Raw genomic sequence first — 22,444 nt, forward strand, 5'->3', positions numbered from 1 at the left:
AAGGTCTCTGGACCATGTTGGTACTGTTGGTTCACTTGGGCTCGGGCTGTGATGCTTTTTGGTGTCGGTTTGCGGCCGCCAGAGACTCGCTCTGTAGTGGTGACCTGGTGAAGAGGGGAAAACGGGGCAGCAGGGCTACTCTTGATGCTGGTCTTGTGGATTCTGATGTCCCTCAATGATAGACTGGATTGGACACCACCAACAAGCCCTGGTTGCTGAAATACTCTGTTATAGGTGCAGGGATGTTCCGGGAGGGCTCAGCGTCTCAGCACTTCAGTGAAGTGGTGGGGCTGACCTCCAGACCTCCAAGCAAGCTTCTCTTGGCTTGTTTCTCCCTCGGTGGGCCCGATGGCAAAGGGGACAGAGTACTGGACTTTGCAAGTGGTGCCTGCAGATGCAGGGAAGCAGCTCCTCTGCTCCAAAGGAGATCATTCCCGGTTGTTGAGGCACTGGGCAGTCTTCCAGCACTTTGTGAAGTTTGTCCCAGTAACTGTCTAAGTGCAAGAAACCTGGCAGGGTTTGGCGCCAATCTCTGGTGTAGGTCTTTAGTTCTTGCTCTCTTGGGTCCTTCTTCTTTCTTCCTCAGTTCCCAGTAGTCGAAGTCGTGACAATCTATCTTTCTGGTGTGAGGGGGTACTTAAATACTAAATTTAGGGGTGTTATGGGGAGTCTAAGGTAGCAGCCAATGGCCTACTTCCATCTGGGGTCACTACAACCCATATATGACCACTTCCTGCAAGGAGTGAGCATAACCCTTTCCCAGAGTTCCCCATTTCACTTCACACAAGAGGGTGGAATTCTCCTTTTCGTGTTCACTTTAGGTAGCCCACCCTAGGGGTGTGACTATCTAATTACTTGTCTTGGTGCCCATTGGGCATCAGGGCAGGGGTTGGCATTCTTTCGGTCTGGGGGTGAACCCGGATCGCACATCAAAAGCTGCAGGGGTGTTAAAGCCTCTGGCCTTGATATGCTGATTTACTAGCTTTCCTTCTGGAGGAGGGGATAATACCTCCTGCCACAGGAGGCATTGTTTCTGATCTCAGAAAGCGCAGGCTGTCACCACCAGGGGGTCAGAAACTTGTCTGTGGTGGGAGGCAGGTCGATATGAGTCAGCCAGCACACTAGAGGACTACTACGGTTTCTAAAGTGTCGTCTGGGTGGACGTCATAATAAATCCAATACTGGTGTCAGTATGTGTTTTGTAAGACAAGGTGTTGGATACCAAACATCATAGGTTTCAGTGAAGCCATTATGTAGCCGTGAAACTCGTTTTGACCAGTGCCCACTACATACTTTAAGATGGCTTCACTGCTCACTTGTAATACCTAGCAATGGTACTAGACATTACAGGGGCATATCTATTCATGCAGATATGTCTTCACATGTGCTACAATGTACCCTGCCTTAGGGCCCCTAGGCCTGCAGTAGGGGTGACTTACATATAACCCATAGTGTCGTTTGCATGGCGCACAGGAGTGGCCATGTCATGTTTTCAAACATGGTTTGCACCATGTCATGCAGCCTGCAATGGCAGTCTGTGTGCAATTTGTGTTTGGGTCCCTTAGAGTGGCATAAGATATGCTGCAGCCCTTACAGACCCTCTTTATTAACCATGCCCTAGGTATGACGTGTACCATTTACTAGGGATTTAGAGGGGTGCTTAAGTCCATACCAACTAGGTTACAATTCAACAGTAACTTTTTTTAAGGGAAAGAGTACTGGCGCTGAGGTCTGGTTAGCAGGCCTCAGTGCACTGTCAGATTAAAAAAACAGCATCTGGCAGTTCTAAGGGGGGGGGGGGGGGAGTGTGTGTGTGGGGGGGGGGGGGGGGAGTATCTGTAAAGAAGTCAACCTGTATATATAAAGCGCATATTCATTATTAATTGTTACACAACTCAATGCTACTAATTTTATTGACCTTGGAATGATGAAAGGCCCACCACAATTCAAATTTTGAGGTCAAATACAGACTCCTGGAGTGGATGCATTAGCTTAATGAGCTAAGACCAGCTACAAAAGACACAAGAAACAAAAAAAAAAAAAAAGGTCAACCAGGGCTGCATTATTCAATTAGAGATCCCAGGGCCCCATTCTTTAATTAAGGGAAGGCAAATCCCACCCTCCTGTAGGAAAGTACCATCTTGCCTGGCATGTTACCCCCATATTTCACTGTATATATATTGTTTTAGGCTATGTGTCACTGGGACCCTGCCAGGCAGGGCCCCAGTGCTCATAAGTATGTGCCCTGTATGTGTTCCCTGTGTGATGACTAACTGTCTCACTGAGGCTCTGCTAACCAGAACCTCAGTGGTTATGCTCTCTCTGCTTTCCAAATTGTCACTAACAGGCTAGTGAGCAATTTCACCAATTCACATTGGCATACTGGTACGCCCATATAATTCCCTAGTATATGGTACTGAGGTACCCAGGGCATTGGGGTTCCAGGAGATCCCTATGGGCTGCAGCATTTCTTTTGCCACCCATAGGGAGATCTGACAATTCTTACACAGGCCTGCCAGTGCAGACTGAGTGAAATAACGTCCACATTATTTCACAGCCATTTACCACTGCACATAAGTAACTTATAAGTCACCTATATGTCTAACCTTCACCTGGTGAAGGTTGGGTGCAAAGTTACTTAGTGTGTGGGCACCCTGGCACTAGCCAAGGTGCCCCCACATTGTTCAGGGCCAATTCCCCAGACTTTGTGAGTGCGGGGACACCATTACACGCGTGCACTATACATAGGTCACTACCTATGTATAGCGTCATGGTAACTCCGAACATGGCCATGTAATATGTCTAAGATCATGGAATTGTCACCCCAATGCCATTCTGGCATTGGGGAGACAGTTCCATGATCCCCCAGGTCTCTAGCACAGAACCCGGGTACTGCCAAACTGCCTTTCCGGGGTCTCCACTGCAGCTGCTGCTGCTGCCAACCCCTCAGACAGGTTTCTGCCCTTCTGGGGTCATGGCAGCCCTGGCCCAGGAAGGCAGAACAAAGGATTTCCTCTGAGAGAGGGTGTAATACCCTCTCCCTTTGGAAATAGGTGTGAAGGCTGGGGAGGAGTAGCCTCCCCCAGCCTCTGGAAATGCTTTGATGGGCACAGATGCTGCCCATTTCTGCATAAGCCAGTCTACACCAGTTTAGGGATCCCCCAGCCCTGCTCTGGCGTGAAACTGGACAAAGGAAAGGGGAGTGACCACTCCCCTGACCTGCACCTCCCAGGGGAGGTGCCCAGAGCTCCTCCAGTGTGCCCCAGACCTCTGCCATCTTGGAAACAGAGGTGTTGCTGGCACACTGGACTGCTCTGAGTGGCCAGTGCCAGCAGGTGACGTCAGAGACTCCTTCTGATAGGCTCTTACCTCTCTTAGTAGCCGATCCTCCTTCCTAGGTAGCCAAACCTCCTTTTCTGGCTATTTAGGGTCTCTGCTTTGGAGAATTCTTCAGATACCGAATGCAAGAGCTCACCAGAGTTCCTCTGCATCTCCCTTTTCACCTTCTGCCAAAGGATCGACCGCTGACTGCTCAGGACACCTGCAAAACTGCAACAAAGTAGCCAGACAACTACTAGCAACCTTGTATTGCTTCATCCTGCCGGCTTTCTCGACTGTTTCCAGGTGGTGCATGCTCTGGGGGTAGCCTGCCTCCTTCTTGCACCAGGAGCTCTGAAGAAATCTCCCGTAGGTCGACAGAATCTTCCCCCTGCAACCGCAGGCAACAAAAGACTGCATCACCGGTCCTCTGGGTCCCCTCTCAGCACGACGAGCGTGGCCCCTGGAACTCAGCAACTCTGTCCAAGTGACTCCCACAGTCCAGTGACTCTTCAGTCCAAGTTTGGCTTCCCACGCTAGACTGCATTGCTGGGTACCGCGTGATTTGCAGCTGCTCCGGCTCCTGTGCACTCTTCCAGGATTTCCTTCGTGCACAGCCAAGCCTGGGTCCCCGACATTCTAACCTGCAGGGCACAACCCTCTGAGTTGTCCTCTGGCGTCGTAGGACTCCCTTTTGTGACTTCGGGTGGACTCCGGTTCACTCCTCTTCTAAGTGCCTGTTCCGGTACTTCTGCGGGTGCTGCCTGCTTCTGTGAGGGCTCCCTGACTTGCTGGGCGCCCCCTCTGTCTCCTCATCCAAGTGGCGACATCCTGGTCCCTCCTGGGCCACAGCAGCATCCAAAAACCCTAACCGCGACCCTTGCAGCTAGCAAGGCTTGTTTGCGGTCTTTCTGCGTGGGAACACCTCTGCAAGCTTCTTCACGACGTCGGACATCCATCCTCCAAAGGGGAAGTTCCTAGTCCTCTTCGTTCTTGCAAAACACCAAGCTTCTTCCATCCGGTGGCAGCTTCCTTGCACCCTCAGCTGACATTTCCTGGGCTCCTGCCCACTCTCGACACTGTCGCGACTCTTGGACATGGTCCCCTAGTCTTACAGGTACTCGGGTCTGGAAATCCACTGTTGTTGCATTGCTGGTGTTGGTTTTCCTTGCAGAATCCCCCTATCACGACTTATGTGCTCTCTGGGGGTTGTAGGTGCACTTTACACCTACCTTACAGGGTCTTGGGGTGGGCTATTTTTCTAACCCTCACTATTTTCTTACAGTCCCAGCCACCCTCTACAAGCTCACATAGGTTTGGGGTCCATTCGTGGTTTGCATTCCACTTTTGGAGCATATGGTTTGTGTGGCCCCTATACCTATGTGCTCCTATGACAATCTATTGTAACTTTACACTGCTTGCATTACTTCTTTTTGCTATTACTGCATAATTTTGGTAATGTGTACATACATCTTGTGTATATAACTTATCCTCATACTGAGGGTACTCACTGAGATACTTTTGGCATATTGTCATAAAAATAAAGTACCTTTATTTTTAGTATATCTGTGTATTGTGTTTTCATATGATATTGTGCATATGACACCAGTGGCATAGTAGGAGCTTTACATGTCTCCTAGTTCAGCCTAAGCTGCTTTGCCATAGCTACCTTCTATCAGCCTAAGCTGCTAGAAACACCTCTTCTACACTAATAAGGGATAACTGGACCTGGCACAAGGTGTAAGTACCTCTGATACCCACTACAAGCCAGGCCAGCCTCCTACACCTCCATCCTGGAGTCATTCTAGCCCACCCCAGGCCCGTAAAGTGCTGAAAAGGGGAGGGGGCCACAGGCTTTCCCTCCCCGAGCCTCCAAAGGCCTGAGTGACCCCCAAAGGGCTGTTATTAATTAAGGAAAGGGGGCCGCAGGCCCTCCTTCACAAGCCATTATAGGCCACACAGGCCCCCTCCCGGAGTCATTTAATTACCCTAGGGCCCCATCCCCCGGGTCCGGCTCACTTACTGTGTCCCCGGCACAGGGAAGGAAACTTATATTTACCCCTACCACCAAACAGGAGCAAACACAAAATCTTTTCCCAGTGAGCAGGAGCTTTAAAAATGTTCACAGCAGGTGAGAGCAGTCTTTTGATCTGTGTTCCTGCCTGTACTGACGCGGGCAGGGAAATAGATCAAGATGTTGCTCCTGCCCAGAGGGAACAGCATAAGTATCTACTCCCTGTGGGTGGTAGCAATGCAGCATGCAGGGGGCCAGATGGAGCCGCGGAGGCCATTGGGCTCCCTCCGCAACCCCCAGCTTTGTGGTTGGTGGTCCACTGGATGAGCACCAGGGCACCCACTTTTAAATAGTTCATTGGGCCCCGGGGATGTGGACTCCGGGTCTGAAAACAGCTCTGGTAGGGTGGGTCACATGGTTCGAGGACGGTTTGGGTTCACATGATAACAAAACATTACTTTACGTTAAAAAATACCCTAGAAATTCACTGAAAAAAGGCTAAAATAACATCATAGTTAGGTGCGATGCAAAGATCTTTAAAAAAAAAAATCTTAGAAATTCATTGCAAAAAAGAAAGGTTAAAGTAGTCTTATAGTTAGGATAGCATGTCAGTAACAAAATTAATGTTTTGAACTAAAACACAGAAATTCACCAGTTATTGTTAGTTTAAGTACAATGTGCGCCCCTCCATGCACTGCTTATGACCTCACATATTACATCACTGACATGTTCTATTTTATTATTTATATCACTGATGACATCATGGATGATATCACTGATGAATTCATGCAATGAGTGTCCTAGTTTATTTTATAGTTTAGTTAGTGGAGGGTAGCTACTATATTACCTTTCTATCTAATGTTGTATAGCCTGTGCCCTGCAAATGGGCGTGTTCTCAATGCACATGTACTTCTAACTCATCATAGGTGTGTAGAGGTATTGATTTGTAATAAATCTTTGTATTGAAGAGTAACTCTGAGCGCAGATAACAGCTGACCACTTGTGTCCAGTATGTTCCACACAACCTTTTTGCTCCTGCAAAAATATTTCCAACATGGCAAAGATTCTACGTAGTAGATACTACGGCCCTCATTATGAGTTTGGCGGTCCAAGGACTGCCACAGTGGAGGAGGCGGTCGCACCGTCACAGGCCCAGTGGAGTAAACTGCCATAATATGACCACAGCGGTGATCCCACCACAACACAGCCAAGTTTCTATCAGTACTGCCAGTGTGGTGGGACCACCGCCGAAGGCAATAGCTACCTCCAGGCCGGGGGGACCAATTCACCACCCACCACATTACGAGTCAGCAGACCCGCAGGATTTTCGAGGCGGTCCGACTGCTATGAAAAGCCTGTCGGAAATGGTCGGTATAAAAAGAAACACTCACCTCCAGGTACACATACGCGTCCGCAGCCGCAGCTGCCATGGAACCCGAACTGGAAGTCTTCCCACTGCTGTATCTTGCCATACACCTCCAGGACCAGTGTCGACGACGAAGACGACAACTGTAAGTACCCCGCCTAGCACACACTGGAGGGAAGGGCAGTATTACACACGCACAAACAACACACACACCCGGCACAGATGGTGACGGCCACACACACATGCAAACAACCACCAATATCAACACATACATCTACAGACACCGAAACTACACAAACGCATACGCTTACCTACACACACCACTTCCAACAGACACGTGCCATACTCACAGCATACCACTGCCACTGTCAAACAAATCCATACACAACACCCCACAATCACACAAAAACAACATCACAAAAACATACAAACACATTGTCAGAAAGGCACATCAAACAACTCCACCTGACAACACATACTGGCAGCAATATGTAGCAACACACAATCAAATAAATAGTACAGACATCCAAACAAGACCTCAGGTGACACGCCACGTCCAACCAACATACAAAGGACATCATAGATGCATCACTATACACACAGACGCACACACCACTACCAAACAATGCCACACACTACCATAACAGCACATCACAACAAGCACAAGGCATCAACCCAGTGCATGCAGCAACACAGATACATCCCATACATATATGACAAACACACCATTGTATACAGATATAACACAACCATGCTGAAGGAAATCCAGGACAATTTCTTAGCCTTGACACCAACATCTCAGTGGCGCAGATGTATTGCAATTTTAAACATTTTTTAAAAACTATATACAGCTTAGGCTTATTGGTCAGTCCGATTGTCACAAGTGCCCCAGGCACATTGGGCACAGTCACATGCCCCAACTTGACTCCTGACTGCAAATTGGCCTCCACATGGCAGGGGCATCAATGTGGTAGGCAGGCACCTCAGGGTCGAGGGGGGTGGCGGTGGTGGGGGCGGCGGCGGTGGGGACTTGGGCTTGAAAGGAAGGGTCCTTGTGTTTAGGTTTGGGAGGGGGGAGTTTTGCCTTTGCTTTTGATTGTGGGGGAGGGGGTTTGGCTCTTGGGGTAGGAGTAGGGACCTTAGGCTTTGGAGGGGGTGGTTTCTTTGCAGGGAGTGGGGCATGGGCACTATTAAGGGGGCCATGGGAGGACTGGGAGGTGAAAGGACTGGGTTGAGGCAGGGAAACACAGCAATTCGGGGCATCACAGGGTGGAAAAGGAGCAGGCAACAGGTCAAGACGGGCAAGGAAACGTTTTTTAGGTACATGGGGCGGTCATGGGTAAAAGGATTAGGAGTGGAGGTACAGGGAGTGGTTGTAGGAGGTGTTGGTGTGCCGGATGTAGATGCAAGTGCGTGCAATGTGTGCTTGGTGTATGTTGGGTGGGTGAGTGATGGCGCTTGTGTTTTTTGGGAGGAGAGGAAGAGATGAAGGGAGATGGGATGCAAGATGTGTGAGTGTATGCTGGGGTGGTGTCTGCAAGTAAGGTGGATGTGCTGCATGTGGTCGTTAAGGTTGTCGTGGTGAGTGTGGATGTGGTGTGTGGGGTGGATGTCTACGGGGCTGCTCTTGTGGTGTCTGTGGGTATGACTTAACTGGTGGCAGGATCAAGGAGTGTTGGTGTAGTGATAGCAGGTGTGAGTGGTGATGTGACTGTGAGGGAGGAGGTGGTGGGTGAGACAGTATAGGAAGTGTCTGTTGTTGTGTCTGCAGGTGTAGCGGGAGGGGTGACAGAAGATGAAGGGAAACTGGTTGCCATAAAAGAGGATGCCAGAGCCTGAAACAATCTGTGCAGGCCAGCCAAGGCGCCGTGAATGCCTTCCAGGTAGGCATTACTTTGTTGCATCTGGGATGCCAGTCCCTGGATAGCATTCACAAAGGTTCACTGCCCCACAGAGATAGACCTCAGGAGGTTAATAGCCTCCTCATTGACGGCAGCAGGGCTGACTGGGGTAGGGGCAGAGGTGCCTGCGGTGAAGGGCATGCCCACCCTCCTGGGTGAGAGGGCACGTGCGACTGGGTGGGGAGTCACAGGGAGGTACTGGTAAAGGGGATACTGGACAAGGATGGTGATGGGATGGACCCAGATGGGTCCTCCACCGCCGGGGAGCTTCCATCGGAGGAGGAATGCAAGGATGATGTAGCTGTACTGGTCTTCCCCTTGGTGCTCCCCTCACCCTATGTCCCACTGGTCCCTTCGGCGTTAGTGAGTTCTGCCACCTGGGTCCCGTGGGCTGCAGCTTCCCTACTCACCAGTGCCCCTTCTCCTTCGCCTGATGATGCTGATGCACACAAGGATAGAAGAGGACAGGGATAGAGGGTGGGAGGGAATCAAAAGGAGGAAAGGGTCAATACCTACCCATTTAGTACACATAACAACAATTACTCTACTTCTCCTCTGGCGTGGCAAGGAATGTCCATGATACATTGTCCCCAGATATTGGTCATGTAGACATAACCTAATATTCAGACTGTTACCTCCTAACTTCAACAAAACAACTATTTTGGACAAGCTGCAGTCTGTCACCAGTCGTTCCACAATAATAACTACCAACTACCCACATATCTGACACTTTTGACAGATTTTTTTAAATGTCCTGAATACGTACACTGCACACAAAATATAGGACAGGTCCATTGACAATGCAATGATTTCACAGTGTAAGTTCCCTACTCACAGTACATGTTACCCAATATCATCCCTGACAAAATGGCATTGGCTATCTAAAGCAGACTCAGGGATAGACAATAGAGGTTTTGAGAGTCACTCAACATAGGAGTGTGTCTAAATGTAACTGGACAAGGAGGTATAGCACCAACATATTACTGCCTGCATGGTGTAGATGGGCCCTCAAGCACCCATCTATCCCTGGGTAGGCCACCGCCAATATGTGGGCCATTTTGGGTGGTTCGGGTCCGACGGGCCCCCTCTCTCATTGGGAGGACGTCCCCAGCTGGACCTCCGTGGTCTTCCAGGCCCATTGTCTCAGGTCCTGCCACCACCTTCTGTAGTGGGTGCTCCATCGGCTATGGACCCCTGGGGTCTGTACTTGCTTAGCGATGGCTCCCTATATCCCTTTTTTTTGATGGGCGCTGACCTGCATGGGAGACACAGCCAAAATGAGATAATCATGTAGAGTTATATTACACCTACAGAGGTGGCCTACACATAGAATGCACAGCACAAGCTCATACCGAGTCCACATTGCACCGTTATCAATCATACAACACAACACAACACAACCCCAGCAGTCAATCATGCCATGATCGTATTCACACACTTTTGCAGTCAAACACCTCCTTAGCTGATAAGTATTCCGCATTGTACTGACCTGGAGCCTCATACAACTGTCAATACAGGAGTAGGACCCCTTCCACCAGTTTCTCCAGTTCTTCCTGGGTGAAGGCTGGGGCCCTATCTCCTGCACGATGTGCCACTGTGGCTTCCAGATACAGAACACACTTGCTCAAGTGTAAGGAGTCAAGTGAGCTGGGCTATAGAAAATGCCGGTCACGGGCGCCTTGGTCATGACTGTCATGACAGTGATCATCATTGGCTTCAATTTCCCATAGACATGTTAACCAATTAGGAGTTGCACAGCGGTTCCGACTGCCTAGAGGACTAACTCCTGCGGAATGAGGTCACCTCCATCTGTCCTCTGCATGCAGGACAGGCGGCTGCTGTTTTACTTATTTTCATGATTTCTATGTCATCCTAGTGTGTCATAGCTTGATGTTAATCACTAGTTGCTGGATGTACGAGGTCAACTCATGTGAACTCACTAGTGAAGTGAGTGTCACCTGCCAATATGTATGATGTATCATTGTAGGAAGTTGGCTCTGTATGTGCTATTTCAAAGTAAGGAATAGCATGCACAGAGTCCAAGGGTTCCCCTTAGAGGTAAGATAGTGGCAAAAAGAGATAATACTAATGCTCTATTTTGTGGTAGTGTGGTCGAGCAGTAGGCTTATCCAAGGAGTAGTGTTAAGCATTTGTTGTACATACACACAGGCAATAAATGAGGAACACACACTCAGAGACAAATCCAGCCAATAGGTTTTGTTATAGAAAAATATCTTTTCTTAGTTTATTTTAAGAACCACAGGTTCAAATTCTACATGTAATATCTCATTTGAAAGGTATTGCAGGTAAGTACTTTAGGAACTTTGAATCATTACATTAGCATGTATACTTTTTACATAAAACACAATAAGCTGTTTTAAAAGTGGACACAGTGCAATTTTCACAGTTCCTGGGGGAGGTAAAGTAATGTTAGTTTTAACAGGTAAGTAAGTCACTTACAGGTTTCAGTTTTGGGTCCAAGGTAGCCCACCGTTGGGGGTTCAGAGCAACCCCAAAGTTATCACACCAGCAGCTCAGGGCCGGTCAGGTGCAAAGGTCAAAGAGGTGCCCAAACCACATAGGCTTCAATGGAGAGAAGGGGGTGCCCCGGTTCCGGTCTGCCAGCAGGTCAGTACCCGCGTCTTCGGAGGGCAGACCAGGGGTGTTTTGTAGGACACCGGGGGGGACACAAGTCAGCACAAAAAGTACACCCTCAGCAGCGCGGGGGCGGCCGGGTGCAGTGTGCAAACATGCGTCGGGTTTTCAATGAGAGATCAAGGGATCTCTTCAGCGTTGCAGGCAGGCAAGGGGGGGGGCTCCTCGGGGTAGCCACCACCTGGACAAGGGAGAGGGCCTCCTGGGGGTCACTCCTGCACAGGAGTTCCGTTCCTTTAGGTGCTGGGGGCTGCGGGTGCAGGGTCTTTTCCAGCCGTCGGGAAATGGAGTTCAGGCAGTCGCGGTCAGGGGGAGCCTCGGGATTCCCTCTGCAGGCGTTCCTGTGGGGGGTCAGGGGGACAACTTTGGTTACTCACAGTCTCGGAGTCGCCGGAGGGTCCTCCCTGAAGTGTTGGTTCTCCACCAGTCGAGTCGGGGTCGCCGGGTGCAGTGTTGCAAGTCTCACGCTTCTTGCGGGGAGTTGCAGGGGTCTTTAAATCTGCTCCTTGAAACCAAGTTGCAGTTCTTTTGGAGAAGTGCCGCTGTCCTCGGGAGTTTCTGGTCTTTCTTGAAGCAGGGCAGTCCTCAGAGGATTCAGAGGTCGCTGGTCCCTTGGAAAGCGTCGCTGGAGCAGGTTTCTTTGGAAGGCAGGAGACAGGCCGGTAAGTCTGGGGCCAAAGCAGTTGGTGTCTTCTGTTCTTCCTCTGCAGGGGTTTTTCAGCTCAGCAGTCCTCTTCTTCTTGTAGTTTCAGGAATCTAAATTCTTAGGTTCAGGGAAGCCCTTAAATACTAAATTTAAGGGCGTGTTTAGGTCTGGGGGGTTAGTAGCCAATGGCTACTAGCCCTGAGGGTGGGTACACCCTCTTTGTGCCTCCTCCCAAGGGGAGGGGGTCACATCCCTAATCCTATTGGGGAATCCTCCATCTGCAAGATGGAGGATTTCTAAAAGTTAGAGTCACTTCAGCTCAGGACACCTTAGGGGCTGTCCTGACTGGCCAGTGACTCCTCCTTGTTATTCTCATTATTTTCTCCGGCCTTGCCGCCAAAAGTGGGGGCCGTGGCCGGAGGGGGCGGGCAACTCCACTAGCTGGAGTGTCCTGCGGTGCTGGCACAAAGGGGTGAGCCTTTGAGGCTCACCGCCAGGTGTGACAGCTCCTGCCTGGGGGAGGTGTTACCATCTCCACCCAGTGCAGGCTTTGTTACTGGCCTCAGAGTGACAAAGGCACTCTCCCCATGGGGCCAGCAACATGTCTCAGTTGTGGCAGGCTGCTGGAACCAGTCAGCCTACACAGATAGTTGGTTAAGGTTTCAGGGGGCACCTCTAAGGTGCCCTCTGGGGTGTATTTCACAATAAAATGTACACTGGCATCAGTGTGCATTTATTGTGCTGAGAAGTTTGATACCAAACTTCCCAGTTTTCAGTGTAGCCATTATGGTGCTGTGGAGTTCGTGTAAAACAGACTCCCAGACCATATACTCTTATGGCTACCCTGCACTTACAATGTCTAAGGTATTGCTTAGACACTGTAGGGGCACAGTGCTCATGCACTGGTGCCCTCACCTATGGTATAGTGCACCCTGCCTTAGGGCTGTAAGGCCTACTAGAGGGGTGACTTATCTACACCTGCATAGGCAGTGAGAGGCTGGCATGGCACCCTGAGGGGAGTGCCATGTCGACTTACTCGTTTTGTTCTCACCAGCACACACAAGCTGGCAAGCAGTGTGTCTGTGCTGAGTGAGGGGTCTCCAGGGTGGCATAAGACATGCTGCAGCCCTTAGAGACCTCCCTTGGCATCAGGGCCCTTGGTACCAGGGGTACCATTTACCAGGGACTTATCTGGATGCCAGGGTGGACCAATTGTGGATACAAAAGTACAGGTTTAGGGAAAGAACACTGGTGCTGGGGCCTGGTAAGCAGGCCTCAGCACACTTTCAATTCAAAACATAGCATCAGCAAAGGCAAAAAGTCAGGGGGTAACCATGCCAAGGAGGCATTTCCTTACACAACACCCCCCCCCCCCCCCAAACGAAAGAGGATGAGACTAACCTTTCCCAAGAGAGTCTTCATTTTCTAAGTGGAAGAACCTGGAAAGGCCATCTGCATTGGCATGGGCAGTCCCAGGTCTGTGTTCCACTATAAAGTCCATTCCCTGTAGGGAGATGGACCACCTCAACAGTTTTGGATTTTCACCTTTCATTTGCATCAGCCATCTGAGAGGTCTGTGGTCAGTTTGAACTAGGAAGTGAGTACCAAAGAGGTATGGTCTCAACTTCTTCAGGGACCAAACCACAGCAAAGGCCTCCCTCTCAATGGCACTCCAACGCTGCTCCCTGGGGAGTAACCTCCTGCTAATGAAAGCAACAGGCTGGTCAAGGCCATCATCATTTGTTTGGGACAAAACTGCCCCTATCCCATGTTCAGAGGCATCTGTTTGCACAATGAATTGCTTGGAGTAATCTGGAGCTTTTAGAACTGGTGCTGTGCACATAGCTTGTTTCAGGGTGTCAAAGGCCTGTTGGCATTCTACAGTCCAGTTTACTTTCTTGGGCATTTTCTTGGAGGTGAGTTCTGTGAGGGCTGTCACAATGGATCCATATCCCTTCACAAACCTCCTATAGTACCCAGTCAAGCCAAGGAATGCCCTGACTTGAGTCTGGGGTTTTGGACCTGCCCAGTCCAGAATAGTCTGGATCTTAGGCTGGAGTGGCTGAACTTGGCCTCCACCTACAAGGTGTCCCAAGTAAACCACAGTTCCCTGCCCTATCTGGCATTTGGATGCCTTGATAGAGAGGCCTGCTGATTGCAGAGCCTTCAAAACCTTCTTCAGGTGGACCAGGTGATCCTGCCAGGTGGAGCTGAAGACAGCAATATCATCAAGATAAGCTGCACTAAAGGATTCCAACCCAGCAAGGGCTTGATTCACCAACCTTTGGAAGGTGGCAGGGGCATTATTTAAACCAAAGGGCATAACAGTAAACTGATAATGCCCATCAGGTGTGGAGAATGCTGTTTTCTCTTTTGCTCCAGGTGCCATTTTGATTTGCCAGTACCCTGCTGTTAAGTCAAAGGTACTTAAGAATTTGGCAGCACCTAATTTGTCAATCAGCTCGTCAGCTCTAGGAATGGGATGGGCGTCTGTCTTGGTGACAGAATTAAGACCTCTGTAGTCCACACAAAACCTCATCTCTCTCTTTCCTTCTTTGGTGTGAGGTTTGGGGACTAAGACCACTGGGCTAGCCCAGGGGCTGTCAGAGTACTCAATTACTCCCAATTCCAGCATCTTGTGGACTTCCACCTTGATGCTTTCCTTAACTTGATCAGACTGTCTGAAGATTTTGTTTTTGACAGGCATGCTGTCTCCTGTGTCCACATCATGGGTACACAGGTGTGTCTGACCAGGGGTTAGGGAAAAGAGCTCAGCAAACTGTTGTAGGACCTTCCTACAGTCAGATTGCTGTTGGCCAGATAGGGTGTCTGAATAGATCACTCCATCCACTGAGCCATCTTTAGGGTCTGATGAGAGGAGATCAGGGAGAAGCTCACTCTCAGCTTCCTGCTCCTCATCTGTTACCATCAACAGATTCACATCAGCCCTATCATGGAAGAGTTTTAGGCGGTTTACATGGATCACCCTCTTGGGGCTCCTGCTTGTGCCTAGGTCCACCAGGTAGGTGACCTGACTCTTCTTTTCCAGGATTGGATAAGGGCCACTCCATCTGTCCTGAAGTGCCCTGGGAGCCACAGGCTCCAAAACCCAGACTTTCTGCCCTGGTTGAAATTCAACCATTGAAGCCTTTTGGTCATACCAAAACTTCTGGAGATGTTGGCTGGCCTCAAGGTTTTTACTTGCCTTTTCCATGTACTCTGCCATTCTTGAGCGAAGGCCAAGTACATAGTCCACTATGTCTTGTTTAGGCTCATGAAGAGGTCTCTCCCAGCCTTCTTTAACAAGAGCAAGTGGTCCCCTTACAGGGTGGCCAAACAGAAGTTCAAAGGGTGAGAACCCTACTCCCTTCTGCGGCACCTCTCTGTAAGCGAAAAGCAGACATGGCAGGAGGACATCCCATCTCCTTATGAGTTTTTCTGGGAGCCCCATGATCATGCCCTTTAATGTCTTGTTGAATCTCTCAACAAGGCCATTAGTTTGTGGATGATATGGTGTAGTGAACTTATAAGTCACTCCACACTCATTCCACATGTGTTTTAGGTATGCTGACATGAAGTTGGTACCTCTGTCAGACACCACCTCCTTAGGGAAGCCCACTCTGGTAAAGATACCAATGAGGGCCTTGGCTACTGCAGGGGCAGTAGTCGACCTAAGGGGAATAGCTTCAGGATACCTAGTAGCATGATCCACTACTACTATGATGTACATATTTCCTGAGGCTGTGGGAGGTTCAAGTGGACCCACTATGTCCACACCCACTCTTTCAAAGGGGACCCCCACCACTGGAAGTGGAATGAGGGGGGCCTTTGGATGTCCACCTGTCTTACCACTGGCTTGACAGGTGGGACAGGAGATGCAAAACTCCTTAACCTTCTGGGACATATTGGGCCAGTAGAAGTGGTTGACTAACCTCTCCCACGTCTTGGTTTGTCCCAAATGCCCAGCAAGGGGAATATCATGGGCTAAGGTCAGAATAAACTCTCTGAAACTCTGAGGCACTACCACTCTCCTAGTGGCACCAGGTTTGGGATCTCTTGCCTCAGTGTACAGGAGTCCATCTTCCCAATAGACCCTATGTGTTCCATTTTTCTTGCCTTTGGACTCTTCAGCAGCTTGCTGCCTAAGGCCTTCAAGAGAGGGACAGGTTTCTTGTCCCTTACACAACTCTTCCCTTGAGGGTCCCCCTGGGCCTAAGAGCTCAACCTGATAAGGTTCCAGTTCCATAGGCTCAGTTCCCTCAGAGGGCAGAACTTCTTCCTGAGAAGAGAGGTTCTCTTTTTCTTGTTGTGCTGCAGCTGGTTTCCCAGCTGACTTTCCTTTTCTCTTGGTAGGCTGGGCCTTTCTTCCAGACTCCAGCTCAACTTTTTCACCCTGTGCCTTGCACTGTGCCCTTGTCTTGACACACACCAGTTCAGGGATACCCAGCATGGCTGCATGGGTTTTCAGTTCTACCTCAGCCCAGGCTGAGGACTCCAGGTCATTTCCAAGCAAACAGTCTACTGGGATATTTGAGGAGACCACCACCTGTTTCAGGCCATTGACCCCTCCCCACTCTAAAGTTACCATAGCCATGGGATGTACTTTAGTCTGATTGTCAGCGTTGGTGACTGGATAAGTTTGTCCAGCCAGGTATTGGCCAGGGGAAACCAGTTTCTCTGTCACCATAGTGACACTGGCACCTGTATCCCTCAGGCCTTCTACACTTGTCCCATTAATTAAGAGCTGCTGCCTGTATTTTTGCATGTTAGGGGGCCAGGCAGCCAGTGTGGCTAAATCCACCCCACCCTCAGAGACTAATGTAGCTTCAGTTTGACACCTGATTTGCTCTGGGCACACTGTTGATCCCACTTGGAGACTAGCCATTCCAGTGTTAGCTGGAGTGGAGTTTGAAGTGGTATTTTTCTTGGGACAGGCCTTGTCTCCAGTTTGGTGTCCAGACTGACTACAGCTACGACACCAGGCCTTTTTGGGATCAAAGTTTTTACCCTTGTACCCAGAATTGTTTTGTGAAGAGGCTCTGGGCCCACCCTCCTGTGCGGGTTTTTGGGGGCCTGTAGAAGACTCTTTACTATTTTTGTTTTTGGCTGTCTCACCACCCTTCCCCTGGGGAGGTTTTGTGACCCCTTTCTTTTGGTCACCCCCTGTGGAAGTTTTGGACACCCTAGTCTTGACCCAATGGTCCGCCTTCTTTCCCAATTCTTGGGGAGAAATTGGTCCTAGGTCTACCAGATGCTGATGCAGTTTATCATTGAAACAATTACTTAACAGGTGTTCTTTCACAAATAAATTGTACAGCCCATCATAATTACTTACACCACTGCCTTGAATCCAACCATCTAGTGTTTTTACTGAGTAGTCTACAAAGTCAACCCAGGTCTGGCTCGAGGATTTTTGAGCCCCCCTGAATCTAATCCTATACTCCTCAGTGGAGAATCCAAAGCTCTCAATCATGGGAACCCTTCATGAGGTCATAAGATTCTGCATCTTTCCCAGAGAGTGTGAGGAGTCTATCCCTACACTTTCCTGTGAACATTTCCCAAAGGAGAGCACCCCAGTGAGATTTGTTCACTTTTCTGGTTACACAAGCCCTCTCAAAAGCTGTGAACCATTTGGTGATGTCATCACCATCTTCATATTTAGTTACAATCCCATTAGGGATTTTCAACATGTCAGGAGAATCTCTGACCCTATTTATGTTGCTGCCACCATTGATGGGTCCTAGGCCCATCTCTTGTCTTTCCCTTTCTATGGCTAGGATCGGTCTTTCCAAAGCCAATCTTTTGGCCATCCTGGCTAACTGGATGTCCTCTTCACTGGAGTTATCCTCAGTGATTTCAGAGAGGTTGGTCCCTCCTGTGAGGGAACCAGCATCTCTGACTATGATTTGTGGAGTCAGGGCTTGAGAGGCCCTGACCTCCCTAGATAGGACTGGTGGGGGGGAATCACCCTCCAAGTCACTATACTCATCCTCTGTGTTGCCATCCTCAGAGGGGTTGGCTCTTTCAAACTCTGCCAACAGCTCCTGGAGCTGTAGTTTGGAAGGTCTGGAGCCCGTTGCTATTTTCTTTAGTTTACAGAGTGACCTTAGCTCTCTCATCTGTAGATGGAGGTAAGGTGTGGTGTCGAGTTCCACCACATTCACATCTGTATTAGACATTATGCTTCTAAAAGTTGGAATACTTTTTAAGAAACTAAAACTAGTTCAAGGATCTAATTCAAACTTTTAAACTCTAAAAGGAAATGCTAACAGGGACTAACACAAGGTCCTAGCAGGTCTTTTAAGAATTTAGAAAAATTTAAAATTGCAAAAATCAATTTCTAATGACAATTTTTGGAATTTGTCGTGTGATCAGGTATTGGCTGAGTAGTCCAGCAAATGCAAAGTCTTGTACCCCACCGCTGATCCACCAATGTAGGAAGTTGGCTCTGTATGTGCTATTTCAAAGTAAGGAATAGCATGCACAGAGTCCAAGGGTTCCCCTTAGAGGTAAGATAGTGGCAAAAAGAGATAATACTAATGCTCTATTTTGTGGTAGTGTGGTCGAGCAGTAGGCTTATCCAAGGAGTAGTGTTAAGCATTTGTTGTACATACACACAGGCAATAAATGAGGAACACACACTCAGAGACAAATCCAGCCAATAGGTTTTGTTATAGAAAAATATCTTTTCTTAGTTTATTTTAAGAACCACAGGTTCAAATTCTACATGTAATATCTCATTTGAAAGGTATTGCAGGTAAGTACTTTAGGAACTTTGAATCATTACATTAGCATGTATACTTTTTACATAAAACACAATAAGCTGTTTTAAAAGTGGACACAGTGCAATTTTCACAGTTCCTGGGGGAGGTAAAGTAATGTTAGTTTTAACAGGTAAGTAAGTCACTTACAGGTTTCAGTTTTGGGTCCAAGGTAGCCCACCGTTGGGGGTTCAGAGCAACCCCAAAGTTATCACACCAGCAGCTCAGGGCCGGTCAGGTGCAAAGGTCAAAGAGGTGCCCAAACCACATAGGCTTCAAAGGAGAGAAGGGGGTGCCCCGGTTCCGGTCTGCCAGCAGGTAAGTACCCATGTCTTCGGAGGGCAGACCAGGGGGGTTTTGTAGGGCACCAGGGGGGACACAAGTCAGCACAAAAAGTACACCCTCAGCAGCGCGGGGGCGGCCGGGTGCAGTGTGCAAACACGCGTTGGGTTTTCAATGGTTTTCAATGAGAGATCAAGGGATCTCTTCAGCGTTGCAGGCAGGCAAGGGGGGGGCTCCTCGGGGTAGCCACCACCTGGACAAGGGAGAGGGCCTCCTGGGGGTCACTCCTGCACAGGAGTTCCGTTCCTTTAGGTGCTGGGGGCTGCGGGTGCAGGGTCTTTTCCAGCCGTCGGGAAATGGAGTTCAGGCAGTAGCGGTCAGGGGGAGCCTTGGGATTCCCTCTGCAGGCGTCGCTGTGGGGGCTCAGGGGGGACAACTTTGGTTACTCACAGTCTCGGAGTCGCCGGAGGGTCCTCCCTGAAGTGTTGGTTCTCCACCAGTCGAGTCGGGGTCGCCGGGTGCAGTGTTGCAAGTCTCACGCTTCTTGCGGGGAGTTGCAGGGGTCTTTAAATCTGCTCCTTGAAACAAAGTTGCAGTTCTTTTGGAGCAGTGCCGCTGTCCTCGGGAGTTTCTTGTCTTTCTTGAAGCAGGGCAGTCCTCAGAGGATTCAGAGGTCGCTGGTCCCTTGGAAAGCGTCGCTGGAGCAGGTTTCTTTGGAAGGCAGGAGACAGGCCGGTAAGTCTGGGGCCAAAGCAGTTGGTGTCTTCTGTTCTTCCTCTGCAGGGGTTTTTCAGCTCAGCAGTCCTCTTCTTCTTGTAGTTTCAGGAATCTAAATTCTTAGGTTCAGGGAAGCCCTTAAATACTAAATTTAAGGGCGTGTTTAGGTCTGGGGGGTTAGTAGCCAATGGCTACTAGCCCTGAGGGTGGGTACACCCTCTTTGTGCCTCCTCCCAAGGGGAGGGGGTCACATCCCTAATCCTATTGGGGAATCCTCCATCTGCAAGATGGAGGATTTCTAAAAGTTAGAGTCACTTCAGCTCAGGACACCTTAGGGGCTGTCCTGACTGGCCAGTGACGTCTCCTTGTTATTCTCATTATTTTCTCCGGCCTTGCCGCCAAAAGTGGGGGCCGTGGCCGGAGGGGGCGGGCAACTCCACTAGCTGGAGTGTCCTGCGGTGCTGGCACAAAGGGGTGAGCCTTTGAGGCTCACCGCCAGGTGTGACAGCTCCTGCCTGGGGGAGGTGTTAACATCTCCACCCAGTGCAGGCTTTGTTACTGGCCTCAGAGCGACAAAGGCACTCTCCCCATGGGGCCAGCAACATGTCTCGGTTGTGGCAGGCTGCTGGAACCAGTCAGCCTACACAGATAGTTGGTTAAGGTTTCAGGGGGCACCTCTAAGGTGCCCTCTGGGGTGTATTTCACAATAAAATGTACACTGGCATCAGTGTGCATTTATTGTGCTGAGAAGTTTGATACCAAACTTCCCAGTTTTCAGTGTAGCCATTATGGTGCTGTGGAGTTCGTGTAAAACAGACTCCCAGACCATATACCCTTATGGCTACCCTGCACTTACAATGTCTAAGGTATTGCTTAGACACTGTGGGGGCACAGTGCTCATGCACTGGTGCTCTCACCTATGGTATAGTGCACCCTGCCTTAGGGCTGTAAGGCCTACTAGAGCGGTGACTTATCTACACCTGCATTGGCAGTGAGAGGCTGGCATGGCACCCTGAGGGGAGTGCCATGTCGACTTACTCGTTTTGTTCTCACCAGCACACACAAGCTGGCAAGCAGTGTGTCTGTGCTGAGTGAGGGGTCTCCAGGGTGGCATAAGACATGCTGCAGCCCTTAGAGACCTCCCTTGGCATCAGGGCCCTTGGCACCAGGGGTACCATTTACCAGGGACTTATCTGGATGCCAGGGTGTGCCAATTGTGGATACAAAAGTACAGGTTTAGGGAAAGAACACTGGTGCTGGGGCCTGGTTAGCAGGCCTCAGCACACTTTCAATTCAAAACATAGCATCAGCAAAGGCAAAAAGTCAGGGGGTAACCATGCCAAGGAGGCATTTCCTTACAATCATCTTTTCAATGTGTGGAAGTATGATAACTGTATCCGACTTATGGACGATATTACTATTTCTGACTTCCATCTTTGTACAGATCCCCTGTGACAAGTATAGCAATGGTATTTATAGCCAGGATGTCATAATTATGTAATGTGTGAATAACTGTTTCCCTGTGCCAGCTATCAAATACCTTACATGACTTGTCTGGTTTGCTTCTCCTATGGTGTACTTTTTGTAACAACAGTGTAAGAGGAGTCATTAATTTTGTTCTACCCTATGCCTAAATAATGTCCATGGGGAGAATGAGAAATGCACTGGTCTAATGGCCCTCAGTCGACCTTGCTACCATGAAAGAAAGGCACATTATACAGATGTACCGTCTGAACCGTCAGACCATCAGGAAACTGTGTACCCAGGTGGAGCTGGATCTCCTGCCAGCCATACGTAATCCCTAAGCCATCCCTCCAACAGTACAGGTGTTATCAGTGCTCCACTTCTTAGCCTCTGGCTCTTGTCAGGTGACAGAGGGCTTGGAGGCAGGTATGTCACAGAACACAGAATAAAGGATATAAGTGGTATAATCTGTAGCACCTTCAGACCTTGGTTATCTTAATTGAATAGTGTCTTTTTGACAAGTTTTTCCAGAGAGTGCACACTGCTCTTAGAAAATACTTTTTAATACTGTGATTTATTTCTCATGAGAGTTTCACTGTCTGCAAACAGTGTAGTACAGAGTAAACTCTGCATTAAATAAACACAGTTTACAGTACCCATTTACTACTCATATCAACTTCATTTTCCAATGTAGGTTTAGTGACTGTGAGAGGTTTGATGGAAATAAAAAATATCCATAGTAGGGCATAATTTTGGAACACACATGGAGTATCTTGAGGAACCTGGCTTTCTCTGAAAATTGTCTACAGATTGAACACAGTGTGCAATGAGGAGTTAACATATATCTGTGCTCAATTGTAAATGTGAACTAGGCTAACTGTGAAGTTTATGGCATAGGATCAATGTTACACATAACCCATGCTTACTACACCGTAGGTGCTACACAAGTAGTACTCAAGAGGAGGGCTTCAGTGTGCCAAGAGTTCCAACACAATGTAATGTATTATTCTTGTAATGGCAAAGAAAAAAGTAGTTATTATAAAGCAACATTACAAAAGGAACTGTCATTGGAGCATACTAGCTCATACAACTATTATCTTTATGTATGTATGTATGTACGTATGTGAAATTTATAAAGAGCATTCCGGCTCAGAAAGAGCATCGAAACAGTAACAGAAAGGTGAGAGACTCAAAGACCGACAAAAAAGCGACAGAAGAGGATAGCGACGCCAAAAACTAGCGCAGGAAAAGCCAGGTTTTGCTCAGTTTCCTGAAACTTAAATAAGTGGTTTCTTTCCTAATATTTAAGGGAAGCAAGTT

The 22,444-nt window shown here is 49.0% G+C and overlaps 1 protein-coding gene across 1 annotated transcript in view; it reads right to left on the reverse strand.

Moving 5' to 3' along the window:
* The window catches only part of PXDN (peroxidasin), a 584,135-nt gene that overhangs the window by 180,368 nt on the left and 381,323 nt on the right, over positions 1-22,444 (reverse strand). The window lies entirely within an intron of this gene.

This window comes from Pleurodeles waltl, chromosome 5 (genome assembly GCF_031143425.1).
Source record: "Pleurodeles waltl isolate 20211129_DDA chromosome 5, aPleWal1.hap1.20221129, whole genome shotgun sequence".
Lineage (NCBI taxonomy): Eukaryota > Metazoa > Chordata > Amphibia > Caudata > Salamandridae > Pleurodeles > Pleurodeles waltl.